This window comes from Salmo salar, chromosome 05, assembly GCF_965601325.2.
Source record: "Salmo salar chromosome 05, fSalSal1, whole genome shotgun sequence".
Classification (NCBI taxonomy): domain Eukaryota; kingdom Metazoa; phylum Chordata; class Actinopteri; order Salmoniformes; family Salmonidae; genus Salmo; species Salmo salar.
Window position 1 is genome coordinate 1745728 of NC_138295.1, and position 16772 is coordinate 1762499.

The following is a 16772-nucleotide window of genomic DNA, read 5'->3' on the forward strand; positions in this document are numbered from 1 at the left end:
TTATTAGAACCCTCTGACTGTGAGTTGTGTTATTAGAACCCTCTGAGTGTGAGTTGTGTGTTATTAGAACCCTCTGAGTGTGAGTTGTGTGTTATTAGAACCCTCTGAGTGTGAGTTGTGTGTTATTAGAACCCTCTGAGTGTGAGTTGTGTGTTATTAGAACCCTCTGACTGTGAGTTGTGTTATTAGAACCCTCTGAGTGTGAGTTGTGTTATTAGAACCCTCTGAGTGTGAGTTGTGTGTTATTAGAACCCTCTGAGTGTGAGTTGTGTGTTATTAGAACCGTCTGAGTGTGAGTTGTGTTATTAGAACCCTCTGAGTGTGAGTTGTGTGTTATTAGAACCCTCTGAGTGTGAGTTGTGTGTTATTAGAACCCTCTGAGTGTGAGTTGTGTTATTAGAACCCTCTGAATGTGAGTTGTGTGTTATTAGAACCCTCTGAGTGTGAGTTGTGTTATTAGAACCCTCTGAGTGTGAGTTGTGTGTTATTAGAACCCTCTGAGTGTGAGTCGTTTGTTATTAGAACCCTCTGACTGTGAGTTGTGTTATTAGAACCCTCTGAGTGTGAGTTGTGTGTTATTAGAACCCTCTGAGTGTGAGTTGTGTGTTATTAGAACCCTCTGAGGGTGAGTTGTGTTGTTAGAACCCTCTGAGTGTGAGTTGTGTGTTATTAGAACCCTCTGAGTGTGAGTTGTGTTATTAGAACCCTCTGAGTGTGAGTTGTGTGTTATTAGAACCCTCTGAGTGTGAGTTGTGTGTTATTAGAACCCTCTGAGTGTGAGTTGTGTTATTAGAACCCTCTGAATGTGAGTTGTGTGTTATTAGAACCCTCTGAGTGTGAGTTGTGTGTTATTAGAACCCTCTGAGTGTGAGTTGTGTTATTAGAACCCATTGAGTGTGAGTTGTGTTATTAGAACCCTCTGAGTGTGACTTGTGTGTTATTAGAACCCTCTGAGTGTGAGTTGTGTTATTAGAAACCTCTGAGTGTGAGTTGTGTGTTATTAGAACCCTCTGAGTGTGAGTTGTGTGTTATTAGAACCCTCTGACTGTGAGTTGTGTTATTAGAACCCTCTGAGTGTGAGTTGTGTTATTAGAACCCTCTGAGTGTGAGTTGTGTGTTATTAGAACCCTCTGAGTGTGAGTTGTGTGTTATTAGAACCCTCTGAGTGTGAGTTGTGTGTTATTAGAACCCTCTGAGTGTGAGTTGTGTGTTATTAGAACCCTCTGAGTGTGAGTTGTGTTATTAGAACCCTCTGAATGTGAGTTGTGTGTTATTAGAACCCTCTGAGTGTGAGTTGTGTGTTATTAGAACCCTCTGAGTGTGAGTTGTGTTATTAGAACCCATTGAGTGTGAGTTGTGTTATTAGAACCCTCTGAGTGTGAGTTATTAGAACCCTCTGAGTGTGAGTCGTTTGTTATTAGAACCCTCTGACTGTGAGTTGTGTTATTAGAACCCTCTGAGTGTGAGTTGTGTGTTATTAGAACCCTCTGAGTGTGAGTTGTGTGTTATTAGAACCCTCTGAGTGTGAGTTGTGTGTTATTAGAACCCTCTGAGTGTGAGTTGTGTGTTATTAGAACCCTCTGACTGTGAGTTGTGTTATTAGAACCCTCTGAGTGTGAGTTGTGTTATTAGAACCCTCTGAGTGTGAGTTGTGTGTTATTAGAACCCTCTGAGTGTGAGTTGTGTGTTATTAGAACCGTCTGAGTGTGAGTTGTGTTATTAGAACCCTCTGAGTGTGAGTTGTGTGTTATTAGAACCCTCTGAGTGTGAGTTGTGTGTTATTAGAACCCTCTGAGTGTGAGTTGTGTTATTAGAACCCTCTGAATGTGAGTTGTGTGTTATTAGAACCCTCTGAGTGTGAGTTGTGTTATTAGAACCCTCTGAGTGTGAGTTGTGTGTTATTAGAACCCTCTGAGTGTGAGTCGTTTGTTATTAGAACCCTCTGACTGTGAGTTGTGTTATTAGAACCCTCTGAGTGTGAGTTGTGTGTTATTAGAACCCTCTGAGTGTGAGTTGTGTGTTATTAGAACCCTCTGAGGGTGAGTTGTGTTGTTAGAACCCTCTGAGTGTGAGTTGTGTGTTATTAGAACCCTCTGAGTGTGAGTTGTGTTATTAGAACCCTCTGAGTGTGAGTTGTGTGTTATTAGAACCCTCTGAGTGTGAGTTGTGTGTTATTAGAACCCTCTGAGTGTGAGTTGTGTGTTATTAGAACCCTCTGACTGTGAGTTGTGTTATTAGAACCCTCTGAGTGTGAGTTGTGTTATTAGAACCCTCTGAGTGTGAGTTGTGTGTTATTAGAACCCTCTGAGTGTGAGTTGTGTTATTAGAACCCTCTGAATATGAGTTGTGTGTTATTAGAACCCTCTGAGTGTGAGTTGTGTGTTATTAGAACCCTCTGAGTGTGAGTTGTGTTATTAGAACCCATTGAGTCTGAGTTGTGTTATTAGAACCCTCTGAGTGTGAGTTGTCTTATTAGAAACCTCTGAGTGTGAGTTGTGTGTTATTAGAACCCTCTGAGTGTGAGTTGTGTGTTATTAGAACCCTCTGACTGTGAGTTGTGTTATTAGAACCCTCTGAGTGTGAGTTGTGTTATTAGAACCCTCTGAGTGTGAGTTGTGTGTTATTAGAACCCTCTGAGTGTGAGTTGTGTGTTATTAGAACCCTCTGAGTGTGAGTTGTGTGTTATTAGAACCCTCTGAGTGTGAGTTGTGTGTTTTTAGAACCCTCTGAGTGTGATTTCTGTGTTATTAGAACCCTCTGGGTGTGAGTTGTGTGTTATTAGAACCCTCTGAGTGTGAGTTGTGTGTTATTAGAACCCTCTGAGTGTGAGTTGTGTTATTAGAACCCTCTGAATGTGAGTTGTGTGTTATTAGAACCCTCTGAGTGTGAGTTGTGTGTTATTAGAACCCTCTGAGTGTGAGTTGTGTTATTAGAACCCATTGAGTGTGAGTTGTGTTATTAGAACCCTCTGAGTGTGAGTTGTGTGTTATTAGAACCCTCTGAGTGTGAGTCGTTTGTTATTAGAACCCTCTGACTGTGAGTTGTGTTATTAGAACCCTCTGAGTGTGAGTTGTGTGTTATTAGAACCCTCTGAGTGTGAGTTGTGTGTTATTAGAACCCTCTGAGTGTGAGTTGTGTTATTAGAACCCTCTGAGTGTGAGTTGTGTGTTATTAGAACCCTCTGAGTGTGAGTTGTGTTATTAGAACCCTCTGAGTGTGAGTTGTGTGTTATTAGAACCCTCTGAGTGTGAGTTGTGTGTTATTAGAACCCTCTGAGTGTGAGTTGTGTGTTATTAGAACCCTCTGAGTGTGAGTTGTGTTGTTAGAACCCTCTGAGTGTGAGTTGTGTTTTATTAGAACCCTCTGAGTGTGAGTTGTGTTATTAGAACCCTCTGAGTGTGAGTTGTGTGTTATTAGAACCCTCTGAGTGTGAGTTTTGTGTTATTAGAACCCTCTGAGTGTGAGTTGTGTTATTAGAACCCTCTGACTGTGAGTTGTGTGTTATTAGAACCCTCTGAGTGTGAGTTGTGTTATTAGAACCCTCTGACTGTGAGTTGTGTGTTATTAGAACCCTCTGAGTGTGAGTTGTGTGTTATTACATCCCTTTGAGTGTGAGTTGTGTTATTAGAACCCTCTGAGTGTGAGTTGTGTTATTAGAACCCTCTGAGTGTGAGTCGTGTGTTATTAAAACCCTCTGAGTGTGAGTTGTGTTATTAGAACCCTCTGACTGTGAGTTGTGTGTTATTAGAACCCTCTGAGTGTGAGTTGTGTGTTATTAGAACCCTCTGAGTGTGAGTTGTGTTTTATTAGAACCCTCTGAGTGTGAGTTGCATGTTATTAGAACCCTCTGAGTGTGAGTTGTGTGTTATTAGAACCCTCTGAGTGTGAGTTGTGTTATTAGAACCCTCTGAGTGTAAGTTGTGTGTTATTAGAACCCTCTGAGTGTGAGTTGTGTGTTATTAGAACCCTCTGAGTGTGAGTTGTGTTATTAGAACCCTCTGAGTGTGAGTTGTGTGTTATTAGAACCCTCTGAGTGTGAGTAGTGTGTTATTAGAACCTTTGAGTGTGAGTTGTGTGTTATTAGAACCCTCTGAGTGTGAGTTGTGTGTTATTAGAACCCTCTGAGTGTGAGTTGTGTTATTAGAACCCTCTGAGTGTGAGTTGTGTTATTAGAACCCTCTGAGTGTGAGTTGTGTGTTATTAGAACCCTCTGACTGTGATTTGTGTGTTATTAGAACCCTCTGACTGTGATTTGTGTGTTATTAGAACCCTCTGAGTGTGAGTTGTGTTATTAGAACCCTCTGAGTGTGAGTTATTAGAACCCTCTGAGTGTGAGTTGTGTTATTAGAACCCTCTGAGTGTGAGTTGTGTGTTATTAGAACCCTCTGAGTGTGAGTTGTGTGTTATTAGAACCCTCTGAGTGTGAGTTGTGTGTTATTAGAACCCTCTGAGTGTGAGTTGTGTTATTAGAACCCTCTGAGTGTGAGTTATTAGAACCCTCTGAGTGTGAGTAGTGAGTTATTAGAACCCTCTGAGTGTGAGTTGTGTGTTATTAGAACCCTCTGAGTGTGAGTTGTGTTATTAGAACCCTCTGAGTGTGAGTTGTGTTATTAGAACCCTCTGAGTGTGAGTTGTGTTATTAGAACCCTCTGAGTTGCGTTATTAGAACCCTCTGAATGTGAGTTGTGTTATTAGAACCCTCTGAGTTGTGTTATTAGAACCCTCTGAATGTCAGTTGTGTTATTAGAACCCTCTGAGTTGTGTTATTAGAACCCTCTGAATGTGAGTTGTGTTATTAGAACCCTCTGAGTGTGAGTTGTGTGTTATTAGAACCCTCTGAGTGTGAGTTGTGTGTTATTAGAACCCTCTGAGTGTGAGTTGTGTGTTATTAGAACCCTCTGAGTGTGAGTTGTGTGTTTTTAGAACCCTCTGAGTGTGATTTCTGTGTTATTAGAACCCTCTGAGTGTGAGTTGTGTGTTATTAGAACCCTCTGAGTGTGAGTTGTGTGTTATTAGAACCCTCTGAGTGTGAGTTGTGTTATTAGAACCCTCTGAATGTGAGTTGTGTGTTATTAGAACCCTCTGAGTGTGAGTTGTGTGTTATTAGAACCCTCTGAGTGTGAGTTGTGTTATTAGAACCCATTGAGTGTGAGTTGTGTTATTAGAACCCTCTGAGTGTGAGTTGTGTGTTATTAGAACCCTCTGAGTGTGAGTCGTTTGTTATTAGAACCCTCTGACTGTGAGTTGTGTTATTAGAACCCTCTGAGTGTGAGTTGTGTGTTATTAGAACCCTCTGAGTGTGAGTTGTGTGTTATTAGAACCCTCTGAGTGTGAGTTGTGTTATTAGAACCCTCTGAGTGTGAGTTGTGTGTTATTAGAACCCTCTGAGTGTGAGTTGTGTTATTAGAACCCTCTGAGTGTGAGTTGTGTGTTATTAGAACCCTCTGAGTGTGAGTTGTGTGTTATTAGAACCCTCTGAGTGTGAGTTGTGTGTTATTAGAACCCTCTGAGTGTGAGTTGTGTTGTTAGAACCCTCTGAGTGTGAGTTGTGTTTTATTAGAACCCTCTGAGTGTGAGTTGTGTTATTAGAACCCTCTGAGTGTGAGTTGTGTGTTATTAGAACCCTCTGAGTGTGAGTTTTGTGTTATTAGAACCCTCTGAGTGTGAGTTGTGTTATTAGAACCCTCTGACTGTAAGTTGTGTGTTATTAGAACCCTCTGAGTGTGAGTTGTGTTATTAGAACCCTCTGACTGTGAGTTGTGTGTTATTAGAACCCTCTGAGTGTGAGTTGTGTGTTATTACATCCCTTTGAGTGTGAGTTGTGTTATTAGAACCCTCTGAGTGTGAGTTGTGTTATTAGAACCCTCTGAGTGTGAGTCGTGTGTTATTAAAACCCTCTGAGTGTGAGTTGTGTTATTAGAACCCTCTGACTGTGAGTTGTGTGTTATTAGAACCCTCTGAGTGTGAGTTGTGTGTTATTAGAACCCTCTGAGTGTGAGTTGTGTTTTATTAGAACCCTCTGAGTGTGAGTTGCATGTTATTAGAACCCTCTGAGTGTGAGTTGTGTGTTATTAGAACCCTCTGAGTGTGAGTTGTGTTATTAGAACCCTCTGAGTGTAAGTTGTGTGTTATTAGAACCCTCTGAGTGTGAGTTGTGTGTTATTAGAACCCTCTGAGTGTGAGTTGTGTTATTAGAACCCTCTGAGTGTGAGTTGTGTGTTATTAGAACCCTCTGAGTGTGAGTAGTGTGTTATTAGAACCTTTGAGTGTGAGTTGTGTGTTATTAGAACCCTCTGAGTGTGAGTTGTGTGTTATTAGAACCCTCTGAGTGTGAGTTGTGTTATTAGAACCCTCTGAGTGTGAGTTGTGTTATTAGAACCCTCTGAGTGTGAGTTGTGTGTTATTAGAACCCTCTGACTGTGATTTGTGTGTTATTAGAACCCTCTGACTGTGATTTGTGTGTTATTAGAACCCTCTGAGTGTGAGTTGTGTTATTAGAACCCTCTGAGTGTGAGTTATTAGAACCCTCTGAGTGTGAGTTGTGTTATTAGAACCCTCTGAGTGTGAGTTGTGTGTTATTAGAACCCTCTGAGTGTGAGTTGTGTGTTATTAGAACCCTCTGAGTGTGAGTTGTGTGTTATTAGAACCCTCTGAGTGTGAGTTGTGTTATTAGAACCCTCTGAGTGTGAGTTATTAGAACCCTCTGAGTGTGAGTAGTGAGTTATTAGAACCCTCTGAGTGTGAGTTGTGTGTTATTAGAACCCTCTGAGTGTGAGTTGTGTTATTAGAACCCTCTGAGTGTGAGTTGTGTTATTAGAACCCTCTGAGTGTGAATTGTGTTATTAGAACCCTCTGAGTTGCGTTATTAGAACCCTCTGAATGTGAGTTGTGTTATTAGAACCCTCTGAGTTGTGTTATTAGAACCCTCTGAATGTCAGTTGTGTTATTAGAACCCTCTGAGTTGTGTTATTAGAACCCTCTGAATGTGAGTTGTGTTATTAGAACCCTCTGAGTGTGAGTTGTGTTATTAGAACCCTCTGAGTGTGAGTTGTGTGTTATTAGAACCCTCTGAGTGTGAGTCGTGTGTTATTAGAACCCTCTGACTGTGAGTTGTGTGTTATTAGAACCCTCTGAGTTGTGTTATTAGAACCCTCTGAGTGTGAGTCGTGTTATTAGAACCCTCTGAGTGTGAGTTGTGTTATTAGAACCCTCTGAGTGTGTGTTGTGTGTTATTAGAACCCTCTGAGTGTGAGTTGTGTTATTAGAACCCTCTGAGTGTGAGTTGTGTGTTATTAGAACCCTCTGAGTGTGAGTTGTGTGTTATTAGAACCCTCTGAGTGTGAGTTGTGTGTTATTAGAACCCTCTGAGTGTGAGTTGTGTTATTAGAACCCTCTGAGTGTGAGTTGTGTGTTATTAGAACCCTCTGAGTGTGAGTTGTGTTATTAGAACCCTCTGAGTGTGAGTCGTGTTATTAGAACCCTCTGAGTGTGAGTTGTGTGTTATTAGAACCCTCTGAGTGTGATTTGTGTGTTATTAGAACCCTCTGAATGTGAGTTGTGTTATTAGAAACCTCTGAGTTGTGTTTTTAGAACCCTCTGAATGTGAGTTGTGTTATTAGAACCCTCTGAGTGTGAGTTGTGTTATTAGAACCCTCTGAGTTGTGTTATTAGAACCCTCTGAGTGTGAGTTGTGTGTTATTAGAACCCTCTGAGTGTTAGTTGTGTGTTATTAGAACCCTCTGAGTGTGAGTCGTGTGTTATTAGAACCCTCTGAGTGTGAGTTGTGTGTTATTAGAACCCTCTGAGTGTGAGTTGTGTTATTAGACCCCTCTGAGTGTGAGTTGTGTGTTATTAGAACTCTCTGAATGTGATTTGTGTTATTAGAACCCTCTGAGTGTGAGTTGTGTGTTATTAGAACCCTCTGAGTGTGATTTGTGTGTTATTAGAACCCTCTGAATGTGAGTTGTGTTATTAGAACCCTCTGAGTGTGAGTTGTGTTATTAGAACCCTCTGAATGTGAGTTGTGTGTTATTAGAACCCTCTGAGTGTGAGTTGTGTTATTAGAACCCTCTGAGTGTGAGTCGTGTGTTATTAGAACCCTCTGAGTGTGAGTCATGTGTTATTAGAACCCTCTGAATGTGAGTTGTGTTATTAGAAAACTCTGAATGTGAGTTGTGTTATTAGAACCCTCTGAGTTGTGTTATTAGAACCCTCTGAATGTGAGTTGTGTTATTAGAACCCTCTGAGTTGTGTTATTAGAACCCTCTGAATGTGAGTTGTGTTATTAGAACCCTCTGAGTGTGAGTTGTGTTATTAGAACCCTCTGAATGTGAGTTGTGTGTTATTAGAACCCTCTGAGTGTGAGTCGTGTGTTATTAGAACCCTCTGACTGTGAGTTGTGTGTTATTAGAACCCTCTGAGTTGTGTTTTATTAGAACCCTCTGAGTGTGAGTCGTGTTATTAGAACCCTCTGAGTGTGAGTTGTGTTATTAGAACCCTCTGAGTGTGTGTTGTGTGTTATTAGAACCCTCTGAGTGTGAGTTGTGTTATTAGAACCCTCTGAGTGTGAGTTGTGTTATTAGAACCCTCTGAGTGTGAGTTGTGTTATTAGAACCCTCTGAGTGTGAGTTGTGTGTTATTAGAACCCTCTGAGTGTGAGTCGTGTGTTATTAGAACCCTCTGACTGTGAGTTGTGTTATTAGAACCCTCTGAGTGTGAGTTGTGTGTTATTAGAACCCTCTGAGTGTGAGTTGTGTGTTATTAGAACCCTCTGAGTGTGAGTTGTGTGTTATTAGAACCCTCTGAGTGTGAGTTGTGTGTTATTAGAAACCTCTGAGTGTGAGTTGTGTGTTATTAGAACCCTCTGAGTGTGAGTTGTGTTATTAGAACCCTCTGAGTGTGAGTTGTGTGTTATTAGAACCCTCTGAGTGTGAGTCGTGTGTTATTAGAACCCTCTGACTGTGAGTTGTGTTATTAGAACCCTCTGAGTGTGAGTTGTGTTATTAGAACCCTCTGAGTGTGAGTTGTGTGTTATTAGAACCCTCTGAGTGTGAGTTGTGTGTTATTAGAACCCTCTGAGTGTGAGTTGTGTTATTAGAACCCTCTGAGTGTGAGTCGTTTGTTATTAGAACCCTCTGACTGTGAGTTGTGTTATTAGAACCCTCTGAGTGTGAGTTGTGTGTTATTAGAACCCTCTGAGTGTGAGTTGTGTGTTATTAGAACCCTCTGAGTGTGAGTTGTGTTGTTAGAACCCTCTGAGTGTGAGTTGTGTGTTATTAGAACCCTCTGAGTGTGAGTTGTGTTATTAGAACCCTCTGAGTGTGAGTTGTGTGTTATTAGAACCCTCTGAGTGTGAGTTGTGTGTTATTAGAACCCTCTGAGTGTGAGTTGTGTGTTATTAGAACCCTCTGACTGTGAGTTGTGTTATTAGAACCCTCTGAGTGTGAGTTGTGTTATTAGAACCCTCTGAGTGTGAGTTGTGTGTTATTAGAACCCTCTGAGTGTGAGTTGTGTGTTATTAGAACCCTCTGAGTGTGAGTTGTGTTATTAGAACCCTCTGAATGTGAGTTGTGTGTTATTAGAACCCTCTGAGTGTGAGTTGTGTGTTATTAGAACCCTCTGAGTGTGAGTTGTGTTATTAGAACCCATTGAGTGTGAGTTGTGTTATTAGAACCCTCTGAGTGTGACTTGTGTGTTATTAGAACCCTCTGAGTGTGAGTTGTGTTATTAGAAACCTCTGAGTGTGAGTTGTGTGTTATTAGAACCCTCTGAGTGTGAGTTGTGTGTTATTAGAACCCTCTGACTGTGAGTTGTGTTATTAGAACCCTCTGAGTGTGAGTTGTGTTATTAGAACCCTCTGAGTGTGAGTTGTGTGTTATTAGAACCCTCTGAGTGTGAGTTGTGTGTTATTAGAACCCTCTGAGTGTGAGTTGTGTGTTATTAGAACCCTCTGAGTGTGAGTTGTGTGTTATTAGAACCCTCTGAGTGTGAGTTGTGTTATTAGAACCCTCTGAATGTGAGTTGTGTGTTATTAGAACCCTCTGAGTGTGAGTTGTGTGTTATTAGAACCCTCTGAGTGTGAGTTGTGTTATTAGAACCCATTGAGTGTGAGTTGTGTTATTAGAACCCTCTGAGTGTGAGTTATTAGAACCCTCTGAGTGTGAGTCGTTTGTTATTAGAACCCTCTGACTGTGAGTTGTGTTATTAGAACCCTCTGAGTGTGAGTTGTGTGTTATTAGAACCCTCTGAGTGTGAGTTGTGTGTTATTAGAACCCTCTGAGTGTGAGTTGTGTGTTATTAGAACCCTCTGAGTGTGAGTTGTGTGTTATTAGAACCCTCTGACTGTGAGTTGTGTTATTAGAACCCTCTGAGTGTGAGTTGTGTTATTAGAACCCTCTGAGTGTGAGTTGTGTGTTATTAGAACCCTCTGAGTGTGAGTTGTGTGTTATTAGAACCGTCTGAGTGTGAGTTGTGTTATTAGAACCCTCTGAGTGTGAGTTGTGTGTTATTAGAACCCTCTGAGTGTGAGTTGTGTGTTATTAGAACCCTCTGAGTGTGAGTTGTGTTATTAGAACCCTCTGAATGTGAGTTGTGTGTTATTAGAACCCTCTGAGTGTGAGTTGTGTTATTAGAACCCTCTGAGTGTGAGTTGTGTGTTATTAGAACCCTCTGAGTGTGAGTCGTTTGTTATTAGAACCCTCTGACTGTGAGTTGTGTTATTAGAACCCTCTGAGTGTGAGTTGTGTGTTATTAGAACCCTCTGAGTGTGAGTTGTGTGTTATTAGAACCCTCTGAGGGTGAGTTGTGTTGTTAGAACCCTCTGAGTGTGAGTTGTGTGTTATTAGAACCCTCTGAGTGTGAGTTGTGTTATTAGAACCCTCTGAGTGTGAGTTGTGTGTTATTAGAACCCTCTGAGTGTGAGTTGTGTGTTATTAGAACCCTCTGAGTGTGAGTTGTGTTATTAGAACCCTCTGAATGTGAGTTGTGTGTTATTAGAACCCTCTGAGTGTGAGTTGTGTGTTATTAGAACCCTCTGAGTGTGAGTTGTGTTATTAGAACCCATTGAGTGTGAGTTGTGTTATTAGAACCCTCTGAGTGTGACTTGTGTGTTATTAGAACCCTCTGAGTGTGAGTTGTGTTATTAGAAACCTCTGAGTGTGAGTTGTGTGTTATTAGAACCCTCTGAGTGTGAGTTGTGTGTTATTAGAACCCTCTGACTGTGAGTTGTGTTATTAGAACCCTCTGAGTGTGAGTTGTGTTATTAGAACCCTCTGAGTGTGAGTTGTGTGTTATTAGAACCCTCTGAGTGTGAGTTGTGTGTTATTAGAACCCTCTGAGTGTGAGTTGTGTGTTATTAGAACCCTCTGAGTGTGAGTTGTGTGTTATTAGAACCCTCTGAGTGTGAGTTGTGTTATTAGAACCCTCTGAATGTGAGTTGTGTGTTATTAGAACCCTCTGAGTGTGAGTTGTGTGTTATTAGAACCCTCTGAGTGTGAGTTGTGTTATTAGAACCCATTGAGTGTGAGTTGTGTTATTAGAACCCTCTGAGTGTGAGTTATTAGAACCCTCTGAGTGTGAGTCGTTTGTTATTAGAACCCTCTGACTGTGAGTTGTGTTATTAGAACCCTCTGAGTGTGAGTTGTGTGTTATTAGAACCCTCTGAGTGTGAGTTGTGTGTTATTAGAACCCTCTGAGTGTGAGTTGTGTGTTATTAGAACCCTCTGAGTGTGAGTTGTGTGTTATTAGAACCCTCTGACTGTGAGTTGTGTTATTAGAACCCTCTGAGTGTGAGTTGTGTTATTAGAACCCTCTGAGTGTGAGTTGTGTGTTATTAGAACCCTCTGAGTGTGAGTTGTGTGTTATTAGAACCGTCTGAGTGTGAGTTGTGTTATTAGAACCCTCTGAGTGTGAGTTGTGTGTTATTAGAACCCTCTGAGTGTGAGTTGTGTGTTATTAGAACCCTCTGAGTGTGAGTTGTGTTATTAGAACCCTCTGAATGTGAGTTGTGTGTTATTAGAACCCTCTGAGTGTGAGTTGTGTTATTAGAACCCTCTGAGTGTGAGTTGTGTGTTATTAGAACCCTCTGAGTGTGAGTCGTTTGTTATTAGAACCCTCTGACTGTGAGTTGTGTTATTAGAACCCTCTGAGTGTGAGTTGTGTGTTATTAGAACCCTCTGAGTGTGAGTTGTGTGTTATTAGAACCCTCTGAGGGTGAGTTGTGTTGTTAGAACCCTCTGAGTGTGAGTTGTGTGTTATTAGAACCCTCTGAGTGTGAGTTGTGTTATTAGAACCCTCTGAGTGTGAGTTGTGTGTTATTAGAACCCTCTGAGTGTGAGTTGTGTGTTATTAGAACCCTCTGACTGTGAGTTGTGTTATTAGAACCCTCTGAGTGTGAGTTGTGTTATTAGAACCCTCTGAGTGTGAGTTGTGTGTTATTAGAACCCTCTGAGTGTGAGTTGTGTTATTAGAACCCTCTGAATATGAGTTGTGTGTTATTAGAACCCTCTGAGTGTGAGTTGTGTGTTATTAGAACCCTCTGAGTGTGAGTTGTGTTATTAGAACCCATTGAGTCTGAGTTGTGTTATTAGAACCCTCTGAGTGTGAGTTGTGTGTTATTAGAACCCTCTGAGTGTGAGTTGTCTTATTAGAAACCTCTGAGTGTGAGTTGTGTGTTATTAGAACCCTCTGAGTGTGAGTTGTGTGTTATTAGAACCCTCTGACTGTGAGTTGTGTTATTAGAACCCTCTGAGTGTGAGTTGTGTTATTAGAACCCTCTGAGTGTGAGTTGTGTGTTATTAGAACCCTCTGAGTGTGAGTTGTGTGTTATTAGAACCCTCTGAGTGTGAGTTGTGTGTTATTAGAACCCTCTGAGTGTGAGTTGTGTGTTTTTAGAACCCTCTGAGTGTGATTTCTGTGTTATTAGAACCCTCTGAGTGTGAGTTGTGTGTTATTAGAACCCTCTGAGTGTGAGTTGTGTGTTATTAGAACCCTCTGAGTGTGAGTTGTGTTATTAGAACCCTCTGAATGTGAGTTGTGTGTTATTAGAACCCTCTGAGTGTGAGTTGTGTGTTATTAGAACCCTCTGAGTGTGAGTTGTGTTATTAGAACCCATTGAGTGTGAGTTGTGTTATTAGAACCCTCTGAGTGTGAGTTGTGTGTTATTAGAACCCTCTGAGTGTGAGTCGTTTGTTATTAGAACCCTCTGAGTGTGAGTTGTGTTATTAGAACCCTCTGAGTGTGAGTTGTGTGTTATTAGAACCCTCTGAGTGTGAGTTGTGTGTTATTAGAACCCTCTGAGTGTGAGTTGTGTTATTAGAACCCTCTGAGTGTGAGTTGTGTGTTATTAGAACCCTCTGAGTGTGAGTTGTGTTATTAGAACCCTCTGAGTGTGAGTTGTGTGTTATTAGAACCCTCTGAGTGTGAGTTGTGTGTTATTAGAACCCTCTGAGTGTGAGTTGTGTGTTATTAGAACCCTCTGAGTGTGAGTTGTGTTGTTAGAACCCTCTGAGTGTGAGTTGTGTTTTATTAGAACCCTCTGAGTGTGAGTTGTGTTATTAGAACCCTCTGAGTGTGAGTTGTGTGTTATTAGAACCCTCTGAGTGTGAGTTTTGTGTTATTAGAACCCTCTGAGTGTGAGTTGTGTTATTAGAACCCTCTGACTGTGAGTTGTGTGTTATTAGAACCCTCTGAGTGTGAGTTGTGTTATTAGAACCCTCTGACTGTGAGTTGTGTGTTATTAGCACCCTCTGAGTGTGAGTTGTGTGTTATTACATCCCTTTGAGTGTGAGTTGTGTTATTAGAACCCTCTGAATATGAGTTGTGTGTTATTAGAACCCTCTGAGTGTGAGTTGTGTGTTATTAGAACCCTCTGAGTGTGAGTTGTGTTATTAGAACCCATTGAGTCTGAGTTGTGTTATTAGAACCCTCTGAGTGTGAGTTGTGTGTTATTAGAACCCTCTGAGTGTGAGTTGTCTTATTAGAAACCTCTGAGTGTGAGTTGTGTGTTATTAGAACCCTCTGAGTGTGAGTTGTGTGTTATTAGAACCCTCTGACTGTGAGTTGTGTTATTAGAACCCTCTGAGTGTGAGTTGTGTTATTAGAACCCTCTGAGTGTGAGTTGTGTGTTATTAGAACCCTCTGAGTGTGAGTTGTGTGTTATTAGAACCCTCTGAGTGTGAGTTGTGTGTTATTAGAACCCTCTGAGTGTGAGTTGTGTGTTTTTAGAACCCTCTGAGTGTGATTTCTGTGTTATTAGAACCCTCTGAGTGTGAGTTGTGTGTTATTAGAACCCTCTGAGTGTGAGTTGTGTGTTATTAGAACCCTCTGAGTGTGAGTTGTGTTATTAGAACCCTCTGAATGTGAGTTGTGTGTTATTAGAACCCTCTGAGTGTGAGTTGTGTGTTATTAGAACCCTCTGAGTGTGAGTTGTGTTATTAGAACCCATTGAGTGTGAGTTGTGTTATTAGAACCCTCTGAGTGTGAGTTGTGTGTTATTAGAACCCTCTGAGTGTGAGTCGTTTGTTATTAGAACCCTCTGAGTGTGAGTTGTGTTATTAGAACCCTCTGAGTGTGAGTTGTGTGTTATTAGAACCCTCTGAGTGTGAGTTGTGTGTTATTAGAACCCTCTGAGTGTGAGTTGTGTTATTAGAACCCTCTGAGTGTGAGTTGTGTGTTATTAGAACCCTCTGAGTGTGAGTTGTGTTATTAGAACCCTCTGAGTGTGAGTTGTGTGTTATTAGAACCCTCTGAGTGTGAGTTGTGTGTTATTAGAACCCTCTGAGTGTGAGTTGTGTGTTATTAGAACCCTCTGAGTGTGAGTTGTGTTGTTAGAACCCTCTGAGTGTGAGTTGTGTTTTATTAGAACCCTCTGAGTGTGAGTTGTGTTATTAGAACCCTCTGAGTGTGAGTTGTGTGTTATTAGAACCCTCTGAGTGTGAGTTTTGTGTTATTAGAACCCTCTGAGTGTGAGTTGTGTTATTAGAACCCTCTGACTGTGAGTTGTGTGTTATTAGAACCCTCTGAGTGTGAGTTGTGTTATTAGAACCCTCTGACTGTGAGTTGTGTGTTATTAGCACCCTCTGAGTGTGAGTTGTGTGTTATTACATCCCTTTGAGTGTGAGTTGTGTTATTAGAACCCTCTGAGTGTGAGTTGTGTTATTAGAACCCTCTGAGTGTGAGTCGTGTGTTATTAAAACCCTCTGAGTGTGAGTTGTGTTATTAGAACCCTCTGACTGTGAGTTGTGTGTTATTAGAACCCTCTGAGTGTGAGTTGTGTGTTATTAGAACCCTCTGAGTGTGAGTTGTGTTTTATTAGAACCCTCTGAGTGTGAGTTGCATGTTATTAGAACCCTCTGAGTGTGAGTTGTGTGTTATTAGAACCCTCTGAGTGTGAGTTGTGTTATTAGAACCCTCTGAGTGTAAGTTGTGTGTTATTAGAACCCTCTGAGTGTGAGTTGTGTGTTATTAGAACCCTCTGAGTGTGAGTTGTGTTATTAGAACCCTCTGAGTGTGAGTTGTGTGTTATTAGAACCCTCTGAGTGTGAGTAGTGTGTTATTAGAACCTTTGAGTGTGAGTTGTGTGTTATTAGAACCCTCTGAGTGTGAGTTGTGTGTTATTAGAACCCTCTGAGTGTGAGTTGTGTTATTAGAACCCTCTGAGTGTGACTTGTGTTATTAGAACCCTCTGAGTGTGAGTTGTGTGTTATTAGAACCCTCTGACTGTGATTTGTGTGTTATTAGAACCCTCTGACTGTGATTTGTGTGTTATTAGAACCCTCTGAGTGTGAGTTGTGTTATTAGAACCCTCTGAGTGTGAGTTATTAGAACCCTCTGAGTGTGAGTTGTGTTATTAGAACCCTCTGAGTGTGAGTTGTGTGTTATTAGAACCCTCTGAGTGTGAGTTGTGTGTTATTAGAACCCTCTGAGTGTGAGTTGTGTGTTATTAGAACCCTCTGAGTGTGAGTTGTGTTATTAGAACCCTCTGAGTGTGAGTTATTAGAACCCTCTGAGTGTGAGTAGTGAGTTATTAGAACCCTCTGAGTGTGAGTTGTGTGTTATTAGAACCCTCTGAGTGTGAGTTGTGTTATTAGAACCCTCTGAGTGTGAGTTGTGTTATTAGAACCCTCTGAGTGTGAGTTGTGTTATTAGAACCCTCTGAGTTGCGTTATTAGAACCCTCTGAATGTGAGTTGTGTTATTAGAACCCTCTGAGTTGTGTTATTAGAACCCTCTGAATGTCAGTTGTGTTATTAGAACCCTCTGAGTTGTGTTATTAGAACCCTCTGAATGTGAGTTGTGTTATTAGAACCCTCTGAGTGTGAGTTGTGTTATTAGAACTCTCTGAATGTGAGTTGTGTTATTAGAACCCTCTGAGTGTGAGTTGTGTTATTAGAACCCTCTGAGTGTGAGTTGTGTGTTATTAGAACCCTCTGAGTGTGAGTCGTGTGTTATTAGAACCCTCTGACTGTGAGTTGTGTGTTATTAGAACCCTCTGAGTTGTGTTATTAGAACCCTCTGAGTGTGAGTCGTGTTATTAGAACCCTCTGAGTGTGAGTTGTGTTATTAGAACCCTCTGAGTGTGTGTTGTGTGTTATTAGAACCCTCTGAGTGTGAGTTGTGTTATTAGAACCCTCTGAGTGTGAGTTGTGTGTTATTAGAACCCTCTGAGTGTGAGTTGTGTGTTATTAGAACCCTCTGAGTGTGAGTTGTGTGTTATTAGAACCCTCTGAGTGTGAGTTGTGTTATTAGAACCCTCTGAGTGTGAGTTGTGTGTTA